This window comes from Lipophrys pholis (assembly GCF_963383615.2).
Source record: "Lipophrys pholis genome assembly, chromosome: 9".
Classification (NCBI taxonomy): domain Eukaryota; kingdom Metazoa; phylum Chordata; class Actinopteri; order Blenniiformes; family Blenniidae; genus Lipophrys; species Lipophrys pholis.
Window position 1 is genome coordinate 1,327,206 of NC_137639.1, and position 26,688 is coordinate 1,353,893.

The following is a 26,688-nucleotide window of genomic DNA, read 5'->3' on the forward strand; positions in this document are numbered from 1 at the left end:
TGTGTGTGTGTGTGTGTGTGTGTGTGTGTGTGTGTGTGTGTTATTAAAGCAAAGCATTTTCTGCTCCTCTTACGGGCAATGAGCCCCGTTATTTTCTTAAGTTCGTTATTTATTAAAAGGTGAGAATTATTAGCGGTGGTGAGCATCCAGGTCTTGGTTGTTCTATAAATAGGCTGGGCTTCACGCTCCCCGGGCTCGCTCGCTCCGTCATTCATTGTCTTCTTGTCGTTTCCTGGAGGCTTCGCGCTCCGTTCACCCTCCCGATGTCTGCAGGTAGAGTTCCAGGACCAAGCTTCCTGGTACCCGGCTGGCTGGCCGAGGTTACATCTGTTTGACGTGGCTGTACCGGCCGTACTGTTTTCACTTTTGATTTGCCCTCTGGGTCTAGTCTGGGTCTAGTCTGGGTCTAGACTGGGGCTCTGGACGGGGTCTAGTCTGGGTCTAGACTGGGTCTAGACTGGGGCTCTGGACGGGGTCTAGTCTGGGTCTAGTCTGGGTCTAGTCTGGGTCTAGACTGGGTCTAGACTGGGGCTCTGGACGGGGTCTAGTCTGGGTCTAGACTGGGTCTAGACTGGGGCTCTGGACGGGGTCTAGTCTGGGTCTAGTCTGGGTCTAGTCTGGGTCTAGTCTGGGTCTAGACTGGGGCTCTGGACGGGGTCTAGTCTGGGTCTAGTCTGGGTCTAGTCTGGGTCTAGTCTGGGTCTAGACTGGGGCTCTGGACGGGGTCTAGTCTGGGTCTAGTCTGGGTCTAGACTGGGTCTAGACTGGGGCTCTGGACGGGGTCTAGTCTGGGTCTAGTCTGGGTCTAGTCTGGGTCTAGTCTGGGTCTAGACTGGGGCTCTGGACGGGGTCTAGTCTGGGTCTAGTCTGGGTCTAGTCTGGGTCTAGTCTGGGTCTAGTCTGGGTCTAGTCTGGGGTTGTGTTTTCTTTCTTAGCCCGGTGTCGGTACTGGTTCGGCAGCTCTGGACGGGGTTGGGCCATTGCCGCGCCTGTTTGATTGGATTGGCCGGGCAGTCACGCCGTCTTTCATTTAAACTTTCCCTGTTTGTTTGGGTTTTGGACCGGTGGACGAGGCTGTTGATGAGAAGAAAGAAAAGAAAATAAACTAAATGTTTATAAACTTATGCCCTTGTCCCTCGTGTCCTAAAATAAGTTTCCTCCCTCTTTGGAGTTGTAATTACCAGTGAGACACTTGCACTTGTCTGCCACTCCTGAGTTTGTGTGACCTGGGTTGAAGAATGTAATGATCCTTCTCTCCGGTCGAAGTCTGTTTCTCTTCTTGGTCTTTATGTGTTCGAGCTCAGAAAGTGACCTCACACAAGTGTGTCGACCCAAATGGCTGCAGCTGGTACAGAGCCTCTTTGTGAGCTCCGGGTCCTCCCTCTCCACACAGCAGCAAACTGTGTCAGTGACGTCTCTGAAGGTTTCAGCCTGAAGCTGCTGTCTGAAGACGGGTCAATGAGGCTCTCATGGAGCTGCTCTGGTGCTGCTCTGGTGCTGCTCTGGTGCTGTGTCCATGGCCTGCCTTTCCAGTCTGATCTAGCTGACTTGTCCTCAATGTCTGGGAAGTAGGATTCAAACTCAGCTGCCAGTTTGGCCTGGTGCATTTTTACAGTTTTCAAAATGTTCTGCTTCATGATCTGGGTCATGTTAACTATCCAAGAGTTAAGCTGATGGAAGCTACTGACATCCCCCTTTTCACACCTTCTCAACTAAAGGTCAGTTTTCCTCATGAAGGCTGACACTTTATCATACATCTGAAGAACAGTGTTGTCATTACCTTGTAAGCTGGTGTTCAACTCCTTCAGATGGCCAGAATCCTCAGTGAGGTGAGCCAGGTGAGCCAACCAGGTCTGGTCTTCAGGTTGAGCAGCTATAGGATGTTGATGCTCAGAGAGGAAATGGTGCGGCTGCTCTCTCAGTTCAAATAGTGTCTGCAGTGCTTTCCCCCTCGATAGCCAACGTACGTCTGTATGGAGCAGCAGCTGATGAAGGTCACTGCCCGTTTCCTCACACAGCTTGTGGAACAGTCTTGTGATTTAATGAAGTGAATCACTTGAACAGCGTCTGTCAGAACACTGTCCCGTTCTGGGCTCATGTGTTTGGAAGCCAACGCTTCTCTGTGACTAATGCAGTGGACGCTTTGGAAGTCGGGGTTCACCTGCCTGATGCGAGTGACATGTCCGCGGTGCCGACCTGTCATAGACGCTGCCCCGTCTGTACATAGATGCCAGCAGCGCTTCCAGTCCAACTCCTGCTCTGTGAAAAAACAGTCCATCTAATGAAACATGTCCTCACCGGTGGTTTCTTCAGGTCGTGGCTTGCAGAAGACGATGTGTTCAACTATATCGTTGACTGTCATCTTTGAAACGAGCAAACATGACTAACTGGGCTTCTCCATTCACGTCAGTAGACTCGTCTAACTGTACCGCAAAAGATCCCGCCATTTTCAGTTTGTCGGTCAGCTGCTGAACAACGTCACCAACCGTCTCATCCACCCTGCGGCATACAGTGTCGTTAGACAGTGGTACTGTCGTCAGTCTCGCCTCCTGATGACGGAGGCCTGGTGCTCAGATGGCGCTGCAGGTGTGCCGGTTCCATGGTGTGCCGGTTCCATGGTGTGCCGGTTCCATGGCGTGGTTTGAAAGTACCTCTCCACATAAAAAACACAGAGGCTGTTGAGGGTCCGAATCAGGAGCTGTAAATCCCAGATTGATGTATTCTTCGTTATAAAGTCTCTTCTTCATGTCTATTTTCTTTTTTTTCCAGTGTCCCAGAGTCTGCTCCATCTGAACAAGAGGTCTTTTTAATTTGAGCCATCTCACTATGTTGTCAAGTCGTCCTCTTCTTTTTCTTCTACTTTGTGAAGCTGTGCTTATTAGCTCCTTAATCTCTTTATAACGTTAGCTTAAATTCAAGCTTTCATTTCTAATCTGAACTTCACAAGCTAAGGAGTTTTAGCATATCCTCCTAACTAACCCTACTGCAGCGTCGCTTTGGTTCCGGACGGGCCCTCGTACTAATACTAATACTTTAGGATAAAGCACAACCTTCTGGCTGCGTAACGCTCCTCTCCCGCAGCCAGGCAACGGCGTAAGCTGCTCTCCGCCTGGGAAAGTAGTCCCTTGTTTCAACGAGCCGATGAGTTGACATTAAGGATTTTGAGCACTTCAGGCAAGTGCTTAAAATGTTTACTTGCCAGAAGTTTAATAGAAAGGTATAAGCTTGGATAATGTAGGAATTCGACACATTGTAATATGTTACTGTAATTCTTTTTTGGAATAAACAAGTACATGTACTTAAATGAATTTGACTCTGGCAGTGGACCCTTGTGAAGGGGTCGGGGGTCCAACATGCCTGGGTGCATGGGGTCCAATTCGCTTGTTTTATTGTCTGGGGAAACTTTTTAGATATTTACTACATTTACCCACCCTTGAAATTTATCTACTGATGTATGTCATGTTATCACAGTAGAATCTTCTGTGATAACTCGGGCTTTTCCACCAAAAAGACCCAGGTTCTAGTTCAGGTTCTAGTTCAGGGACGGTTCTTAAATGAGCACCACCACAGAACCGGTTCTCTTTCCACCGTTAGCGGAGCCAGTGAGAGCTACGTCACTGCGTCACTCCAAAACGAGATACGTCACTAATTTTAACTATTTAGCGCTGACAGCCTCATCCAGGAACCAGGAGACGGACTGTACCAGTGGTTTAGTCCGGGTCGCTCCATCTAGTCTGACCAGAACCTCTGATGCACCAAAGAGCCAGAAGACATTACGTCTCTTCTTGTCTCTATTGGTGTTTGTTCACGTCTGTCTTGTTTTAGTCCAGAGCTCCAGAGTGGACATAGAGGGACAAATAAATAACGTGTGGATGAGTTTGGGTCTTATTTTCCACCATTCCAACATTCCATAGTGGATTTCTGCTCCTTTCACTTTATTTCTGGACGTGTCTGAATCAAAAGCTTCAACATGGAGGAATGGAGGTGTAGAATGATAGAACGCTGCTCTACAGCCGTTTCCATGGTAACCTAGGTAACCACTCTGATTAAAGTTCTCTTTCACATGAAGCCATTAAAAGACTCATTTTATGTCTAAAAACTCCAAGTTTCATTTACAGTAGTTTGTAGTTTGTTTAGTAGTTCCTGAGGAAACAAAGTATTCATTAGGAAGAAGTTCTGTGGATATAAAATAATACTGGAGCATCTCGGAGCGGAGCGGAGCGCCCCCTGCTGCCTCACACTGCCTTGCTCAGCGGCTGCAGCTCCTCAGCCGGCGGTCAGAAGGTGAAACAAGACCTGGACGTGACGTTAGTTATAATAATGTCACCATGAAAAGTGTGAAAAATAAACACCAATGGAAAACTGCTTCTAAACAATATCTGACGTAGCTGACTGACAGGTGGAGCTCTGCTGCATCTCTAAAGCCGAGGCTCCGCGAACGCGGATTAAATAATCCTGTTCCCTCGTATTATTAACTTCAGGGAACGACTTGTTGTATCGTTCCCACGCGTTATTTTTATGTTTTCTCTATAACCACTCTGGGGCTCTGTGTTCACTGGAGTTTTCAGAAAGACGGTTCAGCATCGCCTCCACCTTGTAGGTAGTGATACCTCCAGAGATACCTCCGCCCCCGCCTCTGGTCCAGCTATGAAGTGGGGCTCGCGTGGAAAGACAAAGAACTGGTGCTAAGTCTGGCCCTGGACCAGAACTAGAACCTGGTTCTTTCCGGTGGAAAAGCCCCCAGAGTGAAGGAATTTTGGGTTTTGGTATTTTACAGGAGTATCTCTTGGTTGAGCAGTCAGTAACACTGCATGGTGGGTGGGAGAAGACAGCCTCAACCCTGTGGTAAAAAGTACATTAATAAAAATCTAAAATATATTTCAGACAGTAGCTGCAACGGAAGGCTAGCAAGGTGACATTAGCGTTAGGCTCATAGGCTCAGGGCCAGCAGTAACACCCCCCCCCCCCCCCCCCCCCCCCCCCCCCCCCCATTTTATGTATTTGTGGTTGCTTTAATCTGACAATATTATATTTGGAAAATAAATCTATTAATATGGCCAAAAAAAAAGGTCAGTTATAGGATCCAGAACAGCTAAAGCATTGTTTGTCTGACGCACTGGGAGCTGTTCGGTGTTGCCAGCAGGAGGCAGTGTGGTGCCTTTCTTCCCCTTTGGGACTCTTCGTGTGAGCGGACTCTCGTCATCTTCCTCATTCGGCTGAGGGAAGCTCAACGTTCCAGAAGTAACGGTCGCCGAACTCATTATTTCTCCTGTTTTGCAGGAAATCTTATCTGTCTAGAGGAACTCTGCCTGAGACCTGTTACACGAGCACTCACCCGTAACATGTAGATGAAATCCATCTTTTTTGATGAATCGCTCTATGAGGCCGCTAAAAGCACTGCTGCTCCATGTTCTGGAGCTGTACTGAAGAGTCACTCTTTTGGTGACTCTCTGTTGAGCTCCAGCTCGCTGCCACCCAGTCGTAGTGTCGGTAGTTTCCACAGTAAAATGCTGCTCAAAGCCTTCGGTCTTCTTCTACTCACAGTTTCCATTTCTTCTTCAAACGAGCTCCTTGGAAAAGGTCCTGACGCAAGTCCGCCATCGTATCACCTGATCCAGATCAAGTGATACGATAGCGGACCTGCCATCACCTCCAGAACATCAGATAATACCAGTGCATCATCACCACCTGCTCATGGGCCAATCTCTGCTTGCCCTGGGGCGTTCTGGCAATAACATCACAATCTGATTGGCTGATGATCCTGTCACTCAACATTTAAGCCAATAGCAGCGTCCAGCTTCCATCAGAGGTGAGCGATGCAGTTACTGCTGTGGTGCCTTTAGAGGACGTGGGAGATTTGAGCTCCACAGAATAGAAGCAGTCGTTTTCTGGATAAAGTGTAGTTCGCATGCGTGCACATTCCAGTTCGCTGTGTTTGTGTTCATGTGCAGGTGCTGTGTGTGTGTGTGTGTGTGTGTGTGTGTGTGTGTGTGTGTGTGTGTGTGTGTGTGTGTGTGTGTGTGTGTGTGTGTGTGTGTGTGTGTGTGTGTGTGTGTGTGTGTGTGGTTTCATTATAAAAACTAGAGGACCTACATGTAAACTTTCTGTGTCAGAGTTCATTTTCAAAACTTTACTTTGGAAAAGCACAACTTTCCTGAAACACAGACGTGTTTTCACTGTCGTGGGCCTAAAAACTCAAAAACATGATTTCATGATTCTTTACTGTCTGATTACTGGAAAACACTTTGGTCACCTTGAGTGTTGTAAAGGGCTTCATAAATAAATGTTGATTGATTGATTGATTGATTGATTGATTGATTGATTGATTGATTGGTTGATTGATTGATTGATTGATTGATTGATTGATTGATTGATTGATTGATTGATTGATTGATTGATTGATTGATTGATTGATTGATTGATTGATTGATTGATTGATTGATTGATTGATTGATTGATCCGAAACTAAAGCAAGTAGTAAAGTTATATATGTTATCGCACATAAACACAAACACATAAAACCACTAACCTAGGATCCACAGTCATCCCTGGTCACTAAACTCAGGGTTGTTGAGTTCAGTCCAATGCTGGGCAGACAGAGTCACAACCACACAACAACAACAACAACAACAACAACAACAACAACAACAACAAGAGTAAACATCTCCACTGTGGCCTGTACTACAAAGCTGGATTTTCTCTTATCTAGGTAACTGCAGGATTAACTCTGGTTTTGTCTTATCCAGGTAACTGCAGGATTAACTCTGGTTTTCTCTTATCTAGATAACTTCAGGATTAACTCTGGTTTTCCGCACTACGACTCTCGCTCACTTCTCACCAGGATAAATCACCTGGTAACTGACGCTGAAAGTCTAACCTGCTCTGGAGCAGGATATGTTCTAGATAAGAGGTCAGAGCTCCGCCTCCTGACCAATCAGATCTCTTGGAAAATGCCCCGCCCATTCTTAAATGATGGTGATTGGTGGGCAGGTTCAGCTCTGAGCTGCAGCAGAGAGGAGATGATAAATTAATCTAGAACAATCTTTTTGACATAATAAAATAAATCCTGGTCTCTGAGGCTCTGAAGGAGGTTCTTGTTCTGGTTCTTGTTCTTGTTCTTGTTCTTGTTCTTGTTCTTGTTCCAGGTCTGTTTATCTCCACGAGGGTTGATCTAGAATAATGAGGTTCATGATCACACCTGACAGAACTGCAGAACCATGCATTTATGGAACCAGAACTACTCGTGTCGTCATGGTGATGAATTAATATTCCAACAGGAAACACAAGAGAACCTCCGCCTCAGAACCAGTGATGGAGAACCTAAAGTAAAAGAAGAGCAGTGAGGAAGTTCAGCCTGGAACCTTTCTGCTGGAATAAAGTGGAACTGAGTGATCACAGTGCTGTTCCTTTATATCACTGATCCATTAATCTGCTCTAATCTCACCAAGTCAGGAAGATTCTGGTTCTGGCTGCAGCAGCAGTGTTGCTTTGAGCTGCTGGATGAGTTTGAATTCCTCATAATCTCAGAGATTAACTGCTCCTTCAGTAATCTGTAAACTGCTCTGCTGAGTTTCTCTGTGCGTGATTGGTCAGATGCTGCAAGCTCCGCCCCTTTCATGTGAAAGTGAACACGTAGGTCTGTGTTGAACCAGAGAGTTGAGAACCTGCTTGGTAGGAACGGTGATCAGGATCAGTCAACCAGGGAACAGAGAACCTGGATGTGTTGATCAGGTTCCTGGTTCAGGCCTCAGGATATGTTGATCAGGTTCCTGGTTCAGGCCTCTGGACTGTTTCCAGGCCAAAAACTTGTATTTCACCCTGATCAAATGTTGGACTGGGAGGAACCAGAGAAACTTCAGCTTCAGGCCCCATTTATACGACAACAAATTAGAGTGTATCCTCAAAACGTTCTTCACTTTTGGGGGGTCCGTTTACACGGCACCAGTTTGCGGATGCACTGTATCCGCAAAGTTTTTAATCCGGCTCCCAAAGTGGAAAGATTCTTTCACGGTCACTGTTCCCTCCTGCAGAGACTGATGGAGGCGGAGCCTGTTACTGCTCATCTCCCCCCCCTGCTCATTCAGTTGTAAACAAACATGGCAGCCCCGTAATGGTACGACCCGTAGCGGTACGACCCGTAGTGGTACGACCCGCAGTGGTACGACCCGTAGTGGTACGACCCATAGTGGTACGACCCGTAGTGGTACGACCCATAGTGGTTCGACCCGTAGTGGTACGACCCGTAGTGGTACGACCCGTAGTGGTACGACCCGCGGTCCATATTCTAGTTTTATGGTCCAGATCAGTAGTTTAATAGTTGAGACTCTCCCTGATATCATCCGGTTCCTCATCAGTCCACTAGGATGTCAGGTTCTCTCCATTTTCTTCACCTTTATAGTGTTTTGTTCTCTGCACACGTCTGTGTAGTTTCATTACAAAATCAAGCAGCAGCGCCCTCCAGTGGCCCGGCAGACTAACTACATCGTTGTCTCTGTGTCCGCTGCTGCAGTGGAAACACTCTCCTTTTTTTAACGGATTAGGTGTTGTCACGTGAAACGTTGTCGTGGAAACAGGGCCTCAGATTTATTATGCGTCACATGAAGGGGGATTTGTGGTGCAGCAGTTACCAGAAAGTAAAAACAGTAATATCACACAAAGCATAAGCTGGACAGGAGTATTAGCAACACGCCCAGGTGGAACATTTAAACTCCCAGACAGGCTACGAGTCCTAACCCCAGCGCCTCTGATGGATAATCAAGGTAACATTGTGATACAGGTACGGCTCAATGTGACACACATCCAGTGCACACATTCACACGTTATCAAGAGTTGAAGTAATCCACAGGTAGAGGCTCATCAGTGATATTGATCAAGGCTGAAGTGTGAGCTGACCAGAGGCTCTCCACACCGTCTCCACCGAGCGGCGGACTCATGCAGGACACACAAGAGGAGACGTGTCAACACTTCAGGAGACGGTTTCAGAAAGAAAAGGCCACTGGAATACCAATTAAAGATAAGGAGGCCTAAACTGCAGCGCCATTAACTGAACGTCTTTATCTAGACATTTTCACATCCTCTCATATCCGAAGTAGCTACAGGCAATGAGTAAATAACAAAAATCTCATTTGCTGAATAGTCCCACAGTCCTCCATTGTGTTTGAGGTTCCAGTCAATGTGTGACTGTGAGGACAAGAGTTGCAGTACATTGAAATGTCCCAGGCCACGTTTACAAAAACCGACATTTACCCCTGTTGGGATTTATGGTTGGTTATTAGCATTAATTTACTGGAGTAAATAGTAATAGTAATAGTATTAAATCACTGGAAGTAATTTATGAAAGATTTTAATTATTAATGGAAGTAAATGGTCATTTACTCATTAACAACTCCTACAGTAACTGAGTAATTACTTAAAAGTTAATAAATTATCCCAAAAAAATTATTAATGAAAAATTATTAATTTGTATAAATTTATTTATGTATTAATAATAAATCGGGGCACCACCAGATAAACTGGAAATAGCTAATACCAAAATATCAGTATCATTTGTAAAAGGTTTATTTAAGTTAGTTAATATTTCTGCGTAAAATATAACAATCTTAAATAAAAGGGAAGGTGTGAGATCCGAGCACAGACTGTTACAAACCAGTGAATTGTCAACAATAAATACACAATAAATACACAATAATCACCAAGAAGTGTTCAATTCAGCAAACAGGCGTTTATTAATAAAAATGTATTAATTCATCAATAATCTCATAAATCAACACATTCAAGTAGCAAACAACATCTAACATGGAGATCTAATCTATTAAACAGCAACACTATGTACAAAGAGTGTGTGTGTGTGTGTGTGTGTGTGTGTGTGTGTGTGTGTGTGTGTGTGTGTGTGTGTGTGTGTGTGTGTGTGTGTGTGTGTGTGTGTGTGTGTGTGTGTGTGTGTGTGTGTGTGTGTCTGTGTGCGTGTGTGTGTGTGTGTGTGTGTCTGTGTGCGTGTGTGTGTGTGTGTGTGTGTCTGTGGTCTGGAGTGATGAGGGTGATGGGCGTAATGACCTCGAACATCCACCAGGTGGAGGCAGACGTTGGCGGGTCAGTGTGGTGACCGTGACGACCACTAGGGGCGTGCGGCGGCACGCAGAGGGAGAGCGCAATGACTTGATGCGTCCACCAGGTGGACGTCAAGAGGGATCGCGATGACCCACGCGACCACTAGAGGCGTTTGACGCGCTCTTTCTGGGGACTCGGCGGTTGCTTAGCGACCAGATAAACAAGATGTCCGTCGCGTGCGCATGCGCGAGGGCGGTCTCTGAGCGAAGCGGTCTCACCTCCTGTAAATGAACGGGCGGTTCCGTTGGCCCGGTTCTGAGCACCGGAGTTCTAAGTGGATGTCGGGACATGCAGTTAGAACTCTGGTGATCGAGGCAGAGGTGGTGTAGCAGCACCAGATAGCAGTTGGTTGCTAACTGTGGCTGTGTGTGTGTGTGTGAGCTTATCTTGATCAGATAACAGGAGCGCAGGGCTGCGCAGACCCGGGTTAGTAAAGGGGGTAAAGCGTCCTGAATTCAGGGGCCTGGCTTCAGCTGCAGGAGTGGACAGCGAGGCTGAAAGGGGAAGAGGAGACGCTGGCTCGGGTCTCCAGAATCCCCCCAAAAAAGGAAAAAGAGAAAAGAGAAGAAGTAGTCCAAACTGTGTCCTGCTCGTCCAGCGGGCTGGCGTTGGTTCTGTCCCTTGGACCTACTTGGTGCTCTCTTTACCGTCCCGAAGCAGAGACGTGTGTCTCTCGGTGGTCAGATTGAGAAGCAGACAAAGTTGGTAGGAAAAGCTTCACCAAGTTTGAATTTCGGACCCCTGTGGTGTCGGGTCGGGTTCGACCATCACCATTGGTTCCCACCCTGGGGGGGGGGGGGGACTTCCTGGGGTCTTTGCCTTGCTCCCTGCTTTTTTATGGGGCGGGTTTTCACGCGATCTGACTGAAAAGCTGTGGATGGTACGGAAAGAACCTTCAACCGCCGGCTACGATTTTCCGCTACCCCTCCGTTGAGGTACCTAGCACAGAGGAACAGGTCTGTGAGGAGGAGCTACAACGCAGCCGTCTGCTGATTGGTCGTGACGATCGTCACTCTGGACTTACCATCAATATTTATTTATTTCATCACCATAAACCTCCGTTGTTGTTTACATAGGCCGCTTTGCTCACTGGTTGTTTGCTGCATGCGGCATGCAGTGCTGAGCCAGTCGCTCTGGTCAATGACCTGGTGTTTCCACCAAACCACAAAGTGAGGTCGATGTTTCAGACTGTAGTTCCAAACCTGTGAAATCAAATCATGCTAACCCGTGAGAAGCAATGAGAGTGTGAAGCGGCTGGTTTGTGGATCGGCTCCTTCACAGTTCATGAAGAGGGTGTCAGCCTCCGCCTGGAGAAGGTGGTTCAGTCTGACACAGGATTGTTTAGCAGCAACAATGTGGGCAAATCAATTCAGTTTCATTTCTCGCAAGGCACTTCAGATCCAATGGATATGTAGAAAACAAAACAACTCCAATCCTGCATGCACCAGAGATAATTCAAAGTAAAAACTTCCAGTTCCGTGTAAGAAACATATTGACCCAGACGTGATCGTTTTCTGCTGCTCTGCTTCGGGTTCGGGGATAATAAGAGAATAAGAGACGCTGGGGCAGCAATGGAAAGTAACACAAGCTAACACACATGCTGTCATGTCCTGAGTTCTTTCGCGTTTACACAAACCCTGGTTTGTTTGTTTTATTTACAAAAAACTGACATTTCCCCCTCAACATTTAAAAAAAAATCTTCATTTACACAGACCCACATATCCACCCGGTTCAGAGCTGCTATGAGCAGCCAGACCTGTAGGGGGCAGTGTAACGAGAAGCATGAAGCCATGACCGCCAATCATAATCCTGGAAAAAAACACTCTGTCATTAGTTGTGACGTAAATCTCCTCCTCCCCCAACCGGAGACAGAGTTTATCCAGATCTCCACTGTGGAGTTTTCAACAATCATAGTTTGTGGTGAGTCGTAGCTGGTTGATGTAAATGTGAGGCGCAAACGCAGAGAAATATCACAGTTTTTTCAAATACCTGGGTACATGGAAACATGGCCAGACTCTGTCTCTCGTTTCAGGCTCCCTGGCTTCCCCTCCTACTGTCTGATTGCTGTTCCCTGCCCTGATGTGTTTCACCTGTCCCTGAGAGTGTGACTGTCTGCACCTGGTGAATGTGATATCGGCCGTTGTTGGTCGGTCTGTGTTTCTTATGGTTAATGATCCTGTGACTGTGTACCACTTTTCCGCCTGTGATCTCGTGGACTTTTGTTTTTTCGGACATCTGGATTGTTTTTTCTTGCAAATAGAGATGAACTTTTGTTCGACCAACATCGATGTCATGATTATTGATCCTCTCCTGAGCCAAACTTAACAACATGATGAGCGCAGTAAGCACAGATCTAAACCTCCAGTCAAAGAGGATTTATCTGACTGTGTCTATAGTCCCTTCACCCTGGAAGTTCTACAAGGAAGGTGTATGTGCTGCGTAGAAAGAACGCTCAAGGCCAAATGACACACATTGGTAGTGTTTATTTTCCAGTCAGAACGAGAGCTGTGTCACAAAGATCGGCAGACTGTAGTATGCAAAGCGTTTTGGACGGCATTGCTTCTGCACGCTGTGCTCTTCATTCCTCAATTCAACAGTAAAATACACTTTACTGCACCATCATCTGGATCACATGTGGAGTTTCTTGACGTGGTCCATGAGGTAGTAGAACGGACCAATCACAGCCCCCCTGGTCTATGTCGTAGTAGAACGGACCAATCACAGCCCTCCTGGTCTATGTCGTAGTAGAACGGAACAATCACAGCCCTCCTGGTCTATGTCGTAGTAGAACGGACCAATCACAGCCCTCCTGGTCTATGTCGTAGTAGAACGGACCAATCACAGCCCTCGGGGTCTATGTCGTAGTAGAACGGACCAATCACAGCCCTCCTGGTCTATGTCATAGTAGAACGGACCAATCACAGCCCTCGGGGTCCCTGACGTAGTAGAACAGACCATAGCCGTCAGGGCTGTAGGTGTTCCTCGCGGACACAGAGGTGGTGGAGGTGGCCAGGCACTGCCTTCACATATCATCACATATCATGAGCGTATTGGGCTTCAGAGATTCTACAGGAAAGTAGAGAAAGAGAGAGGACAGACCAGGAGAGAGTGACAGAGAGTGACGTTAATTAACGTATGGCAGGAGGAAAATAAAGAGAAAAAGTCTCTCAGCAGTGCAGATCTGCAGAACGACGGCCCAGCCGGAGCTATGAAGAACATCAAATAATAAAGGCGTAGCCTGGTCTGACTGAGACTGAGAGCTGCTTAAAGAGAGACCCTGTCTCCTATTCTGCTTCAAAACCTCCTGGAACCTCCAATAAGCAGCGCCCACAGAACTTCATGCTCTGATAATAAAGACGGAGCAGCTTTTTAAGATATGATGGAACCTCCTTCTTAAAAGCTTTTGTTTGTTAAGAGAAGAATTGTGGATTCCACTTGCTAATTAGGAGAAACCAATCAGGGGAAGATATGATCTGTCCTCCTCCTTCCTGTCAGCACTTTCACTGAAGACTTTCCAGTTATTGGGACATGCTGATAATGAGAAACTACTATTGTGGATTCTCAAAGTTACAAATACATGGGCTGATTTCGCAGCGTCACCAGACGGAGGTAGTGAAGGAGCAAAGTTCTGTTTGTTGTCTCTGTGCTTTAAAGTCCAGACCTAAAGAATACCTGCTTACATACACCTGAAAGAAAGACTGTCCTGGGTTGGTCTGTGGCAGGGTGAGCGCTCCCATCTGGACGGAACTCACTCTTTTATTTCTCCACCTCAAGACGATTCCCTCCGCTTGCTAGTGATGAGATTAGCAGAGATTACACTCTCCATGAGGAACCCTCCTTCAGAGCCAAACAAAAGAAAGTAAATGTTGAATGCTCTCTTTGCATGCAGACGGCAGCGTTCTTCTAACGGCTGCTCAGAGGAGGACAGACACCTTCAAGACGCTGTAGTTTACATGCCAGTCCGCAATATAACAGTGTGTTTTTATAATGCAAGCAGAGAACAGTGATGGAGATCAAGCTCATTTTAGCTACCCTACATCATCATCGAGGCCCACTCAGTATTAGTAAGCAGAGGAAGGTGGAGTAAATAGTAATAACTTTAGACATTAGACACGTGAAATCGCTGTAGAGTTTATCTTTGTTTTCCATGTCATGGTAACAGTTGACCGATATGGAACCAAAGTTTGCCATTTTCTCTTGGAAATGTTCTGCAGATCTCCAGGATGGACGACCCATTCAGGTTTGAGGTTCGATCCATTCAAACTACATCAAAATGCATCTTCTGAACCCAACATCCAAACTGGGGTTGAGAGATGGAGTCTGTCCTCGTCGGCCAGAGACCGAACCAACATGGACTCAGAGACGCCTAAACAATCCTCACGGTATTTAGCGTCACCGAGTCGAAGTGGAATAATACCCAGCAGAGCCCAGACACAAAACAGAAACACCTCACGCTCAGTGACGGGTGCTGGAGCCAGAAACCTCTGGCCGTGAGTGCAGGAGAGTGCAGGAGAGTGCAGGACAGTACAGGAGAGTCCGGAGAGTGCAGGAGAGTCCGTAGAGTGAAGGAGAGTACAGGAGAGTGCAGGAGAGTACAGGAGAGTCCGGAGAGTACAGGAGAGTGCAGGAGAGTCCGTAGAGTGCAGGAGAGTACAGGAGAGTCCGGAGAGTGCAGGAGAGTGCAGGAGAGTACAGGAGAGTCCGGAGAGTGCAGGAGAGTCCGTAGAGTGCAGGAGAGTACAGGAGAGTGCAGGAGAGTCCGGAGAGTGCAGGAGAGTGCAGGAGAGTACAGGAGAGTACAGGAGAGTGCAGGAGAGTGCAGAAGAGTCCGGAGAGTGCAGGAGAGTGCAGGAGAGTCCGGAGATTGTAGAAGAGTGCAGGAGAGTGCAGGAGAGTGCAGGAGAGTCCGGAGAGTGCAGGAGAGTGCAGGAAAGTACAGGAGAGTGCAGGAGAGTCCGGAGAGTGCAGGAGAGTCCGGAGTGCTGCGACACTGTGCTGATCTGTGAAACTGAAAGCTCCAAACCTTTTAGCAACCAGAACTGGAGCATATTGGACTGCTGCTGAGGTTCTATCCAAAAAGGAAAGTATCTGTATATTCATGATGTCAAAGAATCCATCCAGCTTGTCGACTTTATGAAATACACACCAAATACATATATACTGTAATGACAAATTGAAGTACCCAGAACAAAGGAAAGTCCTCAGACCACATTCTCACTGTGAAGCAATAGTTCTAACCACTACAGAACCACGTAAACCCTCTAAAATTCAGTTTGAAGACAAAGCTGTGATTCTTTGATTTGATGACAAGAAGAAGAATGAAAGTGTGTACAAGTATTGCCTGCAGGAAGCGGGTGTGACTGATGGATTCAGGAGTTTTACAGTCATTTATCCTGCTGGGAGGCTGACAGGGAAGGTTCCCCCGGTCTGCTGCCAGTAATGACCAATGGTTTGACATGGAGCAACCTGAGGCCCAATACAAGCTGCTGCACCAGGACATCAAGGGACTGCAACACAGGGACACATGTCCCTCCAAACCAAGTATTTCTCAGGTTGCATCCGAGCCTCCTAAAGTCATTCCTACATTAAAGTGGAGTTAAATGTAGTTTTCGATTTCTAAGGATCACAAATGTCTTGAATTGTGTCGAATTAAAGGATGTTAACTTATGTAAAGGTAAAAAAAGAACAGTTATTTATTTATTTGTTCACTTTGAATCCAACTATTGAAGATGTATGCAACATTTTTAAATACTACAGTTTTGATCAGTAACCTTATCGTTATTTTGATCCATACTTTGGTTATTTTAGGGATAATTCGGGTTTGGTTGTTCCATATTTGAGTAAAGTTTGAGTGACTTATATAACGATGTCATGCAGTCTGTGTTATTCCAGCTTGGTGGATCCTGAACAAGAGGCTGCTGGTTAGTCTGAGTGACCGTAGCTGGATGTCAACAGCAGGACGGTTCTCCAGGTACCAGGAACCATCACAGGACCTTTGTGGATTTAAACCACTGGAACGAGGCTCTACATTCTATATTTGACTTCCAGCGCACCCAGATTGTGAGGATTGTGGTACTACACGCTGATTGGATCAATACTTGCCACATCAGATTTCCTTGTCCAGATTTTGAAAACTAAAGCATTTTCCTAAATCGCTCTCTATTGTGCTTCGATCAAACGGAGGACTTGAGCTGCAAGGCTTTACAGCGTATTCTCAATGAACACAATGCAGTAAAACACTACAAACACAAGTACAACGTCCGGCATGCTTACCGTCTGACTAAAGAAGATGCCAGGCTTGTTGTTGTATGACTTTGTTTTCTAGATTGGTGGAGTCCACTGGATTGTAGCTGTAGTGCATTTATATTTGGATATATGTTTGGAAAACCTCTGGCACATTAACTTTATAAGTTCCTGGAGAAGACAGAGCTACCTCCTTTAGCTCCAGGTACTTTTGGTGGAAAAGCAGCTGCAAGGTTTCTCCAGGATCCCAGCAGAACGATTCTGTGACCACGGCGCGGGTCCCAGTGAATGTGATGTAGTGCTCGGAACTGCTCACGCTCCTGAAACCACAAGTAGTGAAGCCATTTACCATTGAAACCACAAGTAGTGAAGCCATTTACCATTGAAACCACAAGTAGTGAAGCCATTTACCATTGAAACCACAAGTACTGAAGCCATTTACCATTGAAACCACCAAACATGGTGACATTTTAAAGTATCTGAGGCCGAGAGGTGGTGACGCCCCTGATGTGAACCAGGCGTGCTGCCTCACCTCTCTGCTCATAACGGTTACAGGCAGGAGACACAGAGGGAAACATCTGTGTGAGTTCTGTGTTTTGCTTTAGTTTAATAAAACGTATGGTGAACTGCAGTTCTGGGTGGGTGAAGCTGGTGGTGGTGGTGGTGGTGGTGGTGTACTCTACTGCCACAGTAACCTTTTGATATCATTACATATCAAGTCTTTAGTAATTGAAAGCAAAAGATCCAGGGAATGGATGGATGGATGGATGGATGGTTGGATAGATGGATGGATGGATGGATGGATGGATGGATGGATGGATGGATGGATGGATGGATGGATGGATGGATGGATGGATGGATGGATGGATGGATGGATGGATGGATGGATGGATGGATGGATGGATGGATGGATGGATGGATGGATGGATGGATGGATGGATGGATAGATGGATGGTTGGATAGATGGATGGATGGATGGATGGATGGATGGATGGATGGATGGATGGATGGATGGATGGATGGTTGGATAGATGGATGGATGGATAGATGGATGGATGGATGGATGGATGGATGGATGGATGGATGGATGGATGGATGGATGGATGGATGGATGGATGGATGGATGGATGGATGAAGAAAGTACTTTATTCCGCCCCAGGGGAGAAGAGCAGCAGATAAAACCTCCTGATTACAATCAGCAACATAACAAGTCAGAACTAAAAGAATCCGGAGCAGAACCAAAGAGCTGGAGAAGAACTCAGACCTCGCTGGTTGTTGTATTGTGTGTTATTGTGTGTTATTGTGTGTTATTGTGTGTTATTGTGTGTTATTGTGTGTTATTGTGTGATGGCAGCAGTGATGAAGGACCTCCTGACGCTCTCGGCCCTGCAGCTGCTGCCTTGCCCGACCAGGATGCTGAACCGGAATGGCTCCAACAAATGGGAACATGCAGGCATAATTCAGACCAGAGCAGGACGAGTGTCTTCACAACGCAGAGGGAACTTCAAACGCCCGCGAGGAAATCCCTCTCCAGACAAATGAGGGCATGACGACACGTTTAGAGAGTGTGATGTTCTGCACCAGTATTTACAGTACGGTAACTTTACAGGACTGCAAGTGAAAAACCTTACATGTGCCCCCCCCAGAGCGAGCAGGTGGAAGCATCCTGCCGTCATTAACCTGACAGCCAGCAGACCCCGGCCACCAGCTGTCCTCTTGTCATCTCCTCCACCCTCCTTACCTTCAGCCTGGATCTTTTCATCTCGCTGCTCCTCGCTCTCTGTGTCTGAGAACGCTGGATATTCGCCAACAACAGAAACATTGTCCACCATGACTCAGGCCACAGAGAGCGTTCAGATCCATGTGTCACTTTGTCCTGGTCGTTAAATGTGAATCAGAAATACTTCATTAACCCCTTCTGGTATAAAGCGCTGAGCTGTGGCGTGTCGCAGAAGCAACTTCCAAATCTGTTTCCAATGGTTAATGTCTCAGGAAGCAAGTATGAAACAAAAAGACACCGATGAGAAGGAAATAAACATGAAACAAGTAATGTCTTTTCCCAGGTCTCGTTTACACAACAGCACTCCCAACTGACACCGCAATTCTTTGGCTCTGGTTTGGGGGCGGATCCACACCGACATTCTAGTGGACAGAGCACCAGTTGGTTTGTTATTATGGTGGCTGTCAAAATAAAACCACCGAATTGGATTGTTATTACGGTGACTGTCAAAATAAAACCACCAAGTTAGATTGTTATTATGGTGACTGTCAAAATAAAACCACCAAGTTGGATTGTTATTGCCGTGACTGTCAAAATAAAAGTACAAAGTTGGATTGTTATTACGGTGACTGTCAAAATAAAACTACCAAGTTTGATTGTTGTTACAGTGACTGTCAAAATAAAAGAAGATGCCGGCGTTCATGGCACCTTTCAACAACAGCGGCCCACACTCTCAGCCCGGAGAGAAGCGGTGCAATTGAAAATCAGCTATTCAATTTCTTTATCAAAAAAACTTCATGACCTTATTAAACGCTTCAACGGGTCTTCAACCTCAGCCTGCAGCGAGGGAGAGTGCCCACCCTCTGGAAGACATCCTGCATCGTTCCGGTTTCTAAAAAGACGCGTCCCAGCAGGCTGAACGCCTCCCGACCGGTGGCACTCACATCACACCTCATGAAGATGTTGGAGCAGCTCTTCCTCAGCCTCCTCAGACCTCAGGTGCAACATGCCCAGGACTGCCTGCAGTTCGCCTACCAGCCAGATGTTGGTGTGGAGGATGCCATCCTCTACCTTCTACATCGGGCCCACTCCCACCTGGACAAGGGAAGTGGCACAGTTAGGATCCTCTTCCTGGACTTCTCTAGTGCCTCCTGCTCCAGGATCAACTAAACCCCATGGGAATGGACCCCTACCCGGTGGCCTGGATCTCCTGCTACCTCACCGACAGGCCTCAGTATGTCAGGCTGAAAGACACCACGTCTGACACTGTGATCAGCAGCACTGGAGCCCCCCAGGGCACAGTGCTGGAGCCCCCCCTAGGGCACAGTGCTGGAGCCTCCCAGGGCACAGTGCTGGCCCCTCTTCTCTTCACCCTGTACACCTCGGACTTCTGTTACCACTCAGAGCTGTGTCACATACAGAGGTACGCTGATGACTCAGCCATCGTTGGATGCATCAGGGAGGACAGAGAGGAGGACAGAGAGGAGGACAGAGAGGAGGACTATCGGAGTCTGGTGAGGGATTTTGCCATCTGGTGCCGCAGTAACCACCTGGAGTTCAACACCTCCAAGACGAAGGAGCTGGTCATAGACTCTGGGAGGTCCAGACCAAAGCCCAGACCAGTCCTACTGGAGGGAGAGGAGGTGGAGGCTGTTGACTCCTACAAATACCTGGGACTGTGGCTGGACAACAAACTGGACTGGTCAACACACACCAGCCACCTGGACAGGAAGACACAGAGCAGGCTGTCCTTCCTGAGGACACTGCCATCCTTCAACATCTGCAGCAAACTACTGTGGATGTTTTATCAGTCTGTTGTGACCAGTGTCCTCTTTTACACCGTGGTGTGCTGGGGACAGCACATCCAAGAAGGACACGTCCAGACTGGACAAACTGCTCTGTAGTCGGCATGAAGCTGGACTCTCTGGTGACGGTAGCAGAGGCAAGAACACTGAAGACACTGCTGGACATTCTGGACAACACCAGACAACCTCTGCACACCGTCATCAACAACCAGAGGAGCATGTCCAGAGAGACACTGCTGGACATTCTGGACAATACCAGACACCCTCTGCACACCGTCATCAACAACCAGAGGAGCATGTCCAGAGAGACACTGCTTCTTCCCAAATGTGGGACTAACAGACTTAAGAAGTCCTTTGTCCCTCAGGCCATCAGGCTGTACAAATCCTCACTGGGGGGGAGGAGGGGACAGAGGACAGAGGACAGAGGACACAAGGGAAGGAGCAGTAGCCGCTACCCACCTCACCATCCTCCATCTCACATCCCATAATACTAAACTGTGCAACATCTAAGTGTCTCTTCACTGCAGATGATCCTCCTGGTTAATAATAGTGTCTGTAACCACCGAGCAGTTTAACCTTCGGCCACTTTCACTCCTAGATTCTGTTAGGAGTCTGATTCTTTTTGCCATTTAATTTTTTTGCCATCCAGTTAAGTTAAGGTTAGTTAAGAGTTTAGATTATACTTTGTACCTTTTTCTGTAACTGATCTTTGTTCTCCTCTGTGTGCTGCTCCTCTTCTATTAAGCTGCTGGAACTCAAATTTCCCTGACGGAGTCGTCCTGAGGGATGAATAAAGCAAAGTCGAAGTCTAAAGCAGGTTAAGACGTCTCAGCAGTGGTCTCCTCTCACATTGGCCGAATAAACTCTAAAAAAAGTAATATCCTCCCCAAATTTACATATTTATTCCAATGCATCCCAGCATTCACTCCAAAATCCTTCTTTGTCACATTAGATTCAATCATCTCTTCATACAAACGACAAAATAAATGTCAGGGAATTGCAGCTAGACTCAAACGCAGATTCGCCAGGTGGTACTAGAACAGAGTTTATTTAAGAAATAAAAGTCCAGGGAAATCAAAATGCCAAAACTGCAAAGTCCAAAATTCAAACAGACAGGGAACCAGGGGAACCAGAACCAGGGGAACCAGAACCAGGGCCAGGGCCAGGGCCAGGGCCAGGGCGTGGACGAGACAGGCTGATGAAATGAAGTGACCCAGACAACAGAGAACAGGAGGTTTAAATTCACAGGGACACAGGTGGAACTCAGCGACCGGAGCACACAGAGGGAGAAGGCCATTGGTTAATTGGAAATATGAGTTTAGACAGACAGGGGCAGACAGACACAGAGACCTAGTGTCTGAGCCAAGACACTCCTTCAAACACATAAAGGAGAGGGAGGAATGGGGCTTCCTAACTTCCGCCACTACTACTGGCTGCTAACATTCACTGTCTCTTACTTTGGGTCGAGCCCAACAGTCCAGAATGGAGATCTCAGGAGCTTCAGAGAGGAGCTTTAGGAGGGACTTTGGCTCCGGAGACTTCTCTCTGCTCAGTCCTGTTGCTGCCCGTCATCTTTATATTCCATCAAGACCTGATTTGACCTTTCAGGACTGGCAGAAAAAAGGCATTAATCCTTTTAAAACTTATTCAAAGATGGTCATTTCATCTCTTTTGGTGACCTATTTCTTGCCCAAGACACATTTTTTTTTCTATATTTACAGGTCAGAGACTACGTGTGCTCTGCTCTGATGCACTTCCTGGAGGAACCTGATGCCAACCCAGTCAACACCTTTCTATCTGTTGACCCACTGTCTCCAGGTGCACTGTCAACTTCATACAGGACAATCCCTTTGCTGAAATCTACGTCTCTGGACAACATTAAAACAGCTTGGGAACATGATTTAGGACAGATAATACCTGTCGATCTGTGGGGCTCAATTCCTGCCTCAATTCATAAATCTTTACTTTGTATAAGACACTGATTAAACCTGGTTAAAGCTGGAATCTTTGTTTTTTAAATTGACACAAATCCATCTTCACCGTAGGTCTCCACCTTCACAACAGTCTGACTGGGTCTGGTAGCTCGTCTTCCGATGAGGGGGTGGGGTGCTGCTGGCACCAGTTTCAGTATGGGCAGCTCCATTTCACTGCAGTTTAAAGCAGCGAGACGTCCAGACGTCATTTGGACGGTCAATCTTTGAAAAAGACGGACGAAAAAACAGGCACAGCTGCTGAAAGTCGACTAACTGGTGTGTTCAGTAAAACCTCAGACTAGGGACCGGTAAGAGAAGACAAATAGTCGAGTACGGAGGTTTTAACTGTTAACACCTTAAAGAGGGACAGCCTCCAGCAGGGGGCGCTGCTGTGAAGTTTACTTCAGTCAAACATGAGGCCCGTGGACCAAAACCGGCTGCTAATGGCTCCAATCAGCCCCACAAACCACCCAGGAAGTGGTTATGGAGGATTTGTAGGGTTGTTTATTACATTTCATCATATTTTGCAGCAGAATGTTTCATTAAAATTGACTTTATGTTGAGGTTGTTTTCAGTTTTAGTACTAATTGTGTGATCTGGTAAAATTCATCCCGTACACTGTGACTACAACAAAGAAATACTTTCAAGAGTAAAATTAAAGCTTATTAGAGCTTTATTTTACCAGTTCAGCAACTCAAGATGAAACTGACTGTCTGTGGCTTCTGAAGATAAATTCTATTTAGTATTTAAATTGTATACGTCTATTTGTATATATTCTACTCATGTATATATCTTTATATTGGTTCAGTTATGTGCTTTTAGATAAGTATGTTTCTTCAGTAACATATTATTTGGTGTTTTCTTCGTTCAATATCAACTAGTCCTACAGTTTATCATGTCACAATGTAGTATTTAGTAGTACACAATGCAGTATTTAGTAGTACACAATGCATTAATGCCTCAGAATGCACCATTTAACTGCTGCTTCTGTTCCTGTCCTGTTCCTGAGAGGAGCACCTTGTTGAGAGACCGCGGTGTCGTGTGGAGCGCCGACGTTTCAATAAACCAGTTAACTAAACAACCAGTGAGCAAAGCGGCGTATGTAAACAACAACGGAGGTTTATGCTCGATGAAATATTGAAATATTATAGGTAAGTCTAGAGTGGCGATTGTCACGACCAATCAGCAGAGGGCTGTGTTGTCGCTCCTCCTCACAGACGTTCCTCGGTGCTAGGTACCTCAACGGAGCCGGTAGTCACAGGTTCTTTCCGTACCATCTACAACCTTCTCAGTCAGACCACACGACACCCGTCTAGTCCTGCGATGTTCCAGCACAGAAAGTGCGGTGGAACCGCAGCCCAAGAGAACAGCAGAGAGGTTCCAGTTCCTCCCCAGCATCCAGGCTGTGGTTCCTTTGCCCTCAGCATTCAGCTCATCCTGTGTTTGTGGAGAGGATTCCTTCTTCCATGAAGAAGAAGTGGACTGATGTTCTGCTGAATTCATTAGAAATGAACTCATTGTCAGTCTAAATGATGAAATGTCTTGATCAGAGTTTTACTGTGTAACACTGAAAGACAAACACCTCCTGACTGCAGTAATACCTCAACAGAAATACTAATGGAACAATATTCTGTCTTTACATGATGGAGCGTTGAGCTTTTAGGTTCATGAGTTCCATCTTTTTTCTTTTTTACTTCAGCTGCAGCCTGCTGTCGTTACCGGAACTTTCCGTAATTTCCGGACTAAAAGCTTTTACTTTAGTCACAAGCTTCGATCCTATTGGCTTCAACAATGAAGCTCATTTGGGGAGTTTTATGTTAAACGAGCTTCATGCAGATGATACCTGGGTGATGCGTTCAGGTGCATCACGTAACTCCGCCCGCTGCGCTCTGTCCTCCTCAGAGGAAAACCTCTCCTTAGAATCTCAATCAGCAAATACTGTATCAACAGAAAGAAAACCCTCAATGTTTGTCTAATATTGCTGTAATTCACTTGCCCTCTCTCTCTCTCTCTCTCTCTTTACCTCCTGCTGCTCTACAACATCCTGCTGCTCTACAACGGTCCGGTCTCTCCTGTTCTTGATCAAAATGTTGTAGTTTCAGCTGCTTTCTCCTCGTTATCCAGTTGTTATGACAGCTTGGAGCATGTAATCCAGAGTCCCGGTCTCCGTCCTGCCCCACGTCTGCTCCAGAGTCCCGGTCTCCGTCCTGCCTCACGTCTGCTCCAGAGTCCCGGTCTCCGTCCTGCCTCACGTCTGCTCCAGAGTCCCGGTCTCCGTCCTGCCCCACGTCTGCTCCAGAGTCCCGGTCTCCGTCCTGCCCCACGTCTGCTCCAGAGTCCCGGTCTCCGTCCTGCCTCACGTCTGCTCCAGAGTCCCGGTCTCCATCCTGCCTCACGTCTGCTCCAGAGTCCCGGTCTCCGTCCTGCCTCACGTCTGCTCCAGAGTCCCGGTCTCCGTTCTGCCTCACGTCTGCTCCAGAGTCCCGGTCTCCGTCCTGCCTCACGTCTGCTCTTTAGGGACCAGCATGAAAGTTGTAAAGCTGAATCTGTTACCAACAGAGGATTCATCCAGCCACATATTAAAATATTGAGGGTGTGTAGTAAATCACTGACCAATCAGCAAACGGCTCCTCAAAACCAGACCTGTTCCATGGTCCTGAGTACCCCGAAGGAGGGGTAACAGAGAAGCCTCCACCTTTGGAGGGGGATTTTCCAGGAAATCCCAAATTCTTGCGGTGGAAACCCAGAACCGTACCGGACCATACCGGACCATACCTGACCGTACCGGACCGTACCGGACCGTACCGCACCGTACCGGACCGTACCGCACCGTACCGGACCATACCGGACCATTCCTGCACTTTATGTGTGGTGGAAACACGCCTTTAGTGATGGAGCAGCTACTACATTTAGTTGTTTTTGTTGTTCTCTTGGTTTGTTCTACTTCAAAATGACGTAGTTGATCTTGGTGGTGGTGAAGCTCGTAGCCCCTGTTGAGGGAATGTGTGTGTTGTGAAATGATGTCATGATGAGTTTTATTATTTGGGTTTAAAGGGCCCGGTCATGTGCCACGCTCTGATTTGTTCCACTAGTGCTCCTACGCCTCACTTTTCCTCTCACCTCCTCACTCCTCCTCTCTCCTCCTCACTCTTCCTCTCTCCTCCTCACTCCTCCTCATTCCTCCTCACTCCTCGCTCCTCACTCCTCGCTCCTCGCTCCTCACTCCTCGCTCCTCGCTCCTCACTCCTCGCTCCTCACTCTTCCTTGCTTCTCCTGGCTCCTCCTCACTCTTCCGTGGCTTCTCCTTGCTCCTCCTCACTCTTATTCCTCACTCCTCCTCGCTCCTCCTTGTTCCTCCTCACTCCTCGCTCCTCACTTCTCACTCCTCCCTCTTCCTTGCTCCTCCTCACTCCTCGCTCCTCATTCCTCACTCCTCCTTGCTCCTCCTCGCTCCACCTCCTCCTTCGGACTCCTCCTTAATCCACCTCACTCCTCCTTACTCCTCGCTCCTCCTCACTCCTCAGTCCTCGTTCCTCACTCTTCCTTGCTCATCCTCGCTACTCCTCGCTCCTCCTCCTCTTTCTCACTCCACCTTACTTCTCCTCAGTCCATTTCCATCCTGCTCACTCCTCCTCGCTCCTCCTCCTCACTTTTCCTCGCTCCTCCTCCTCACTTTTCCTCGCTCCTCCTCCTCGCTCCTCTTCGCTCCTCCTTGCTCCTTCTTGCTCCTCCTCGCTCCTCCTCCTCACTTTTCCTCGCTCCTCCTCCTCGCTCCTCTTCGCTCCTCCTTGCTCCTCCTCGCTCCTCCTCCTCACTTTTCCTCGCTCCTCCTCCTCGCTCCTCTTCGCTCCTCTTCGCTCCTCCTTGCTCCTCCACCTCACTCCTCCTCACTCCTCTTCGGGAGTCGTCCTGGAAATGCTACATGCTATATGCTAAAGAGTTTCAGGCTCACACACCAGTGATGCTACATGCTACATGTTAACATTATTAAAATAAAAGTGATTGACTCATGAGCCGCGGGCTGGAGCGTGCGGCGGTGCGCAGTGAGCTCGGTTGCTATGGCAGTGTGTGGACAGACGCTACGCGCCGTCCTGTCCTCTACTAAAGTGTTGAAGGAAGATCTCTTTTCAGAAGTGGTTCGTTTCCATGCGAGAACAAAGTTCCCTGGAAAGTTCCGTGGACACAAACCAGACGTTCATCACGTGATGACATCTATTACTATTACTATTACTATTGCTATTGCTATTACTATTACTATTGCTATTGCTATTACTATTACTATTACTATTACTATTACTATTACTATTACTATTACTATTATCCGAGAGGTCTGCAACTCACATCCCTGAAGACACAAGTTCAATGAGGTTCAGCTGAAAACACACATCCTTCATCCATTTTCATTCCAGAGAAGTTTTGCGTTCACACGGCAACATTTTGAAATGGATGTCCGTCGCCGTGGAAACGGCAGAAATGCTGAAAATGATGTAGTTAGCATGCCAGCCCACGACTTGGCGCTGTGGTTTGTTTTTGTAATAAAACCAACAGCATGTTTGACCACTAGATTTCAGTGTAAGACAACAGAAAGCAGCAGTGACACAGAAAAACCTCCATTACTACTGACTTGACTGAAAAATGTTGCTAAAAAAGAAAAAGTAAACATAGAAGGCGAATCGTGGCTAAACGTTGAGGAACAATTTGACAAAAACTTCTGGAACAGCAGCTGCCGGACTACAATTATCAGCGCTGCTCTCACATCCAGTTATTCACCTGTGGGATTAATATCTGTTGGTTTTTCACTGCAAACATACTTTGAAACGACTGTGTTGTATTTGACACT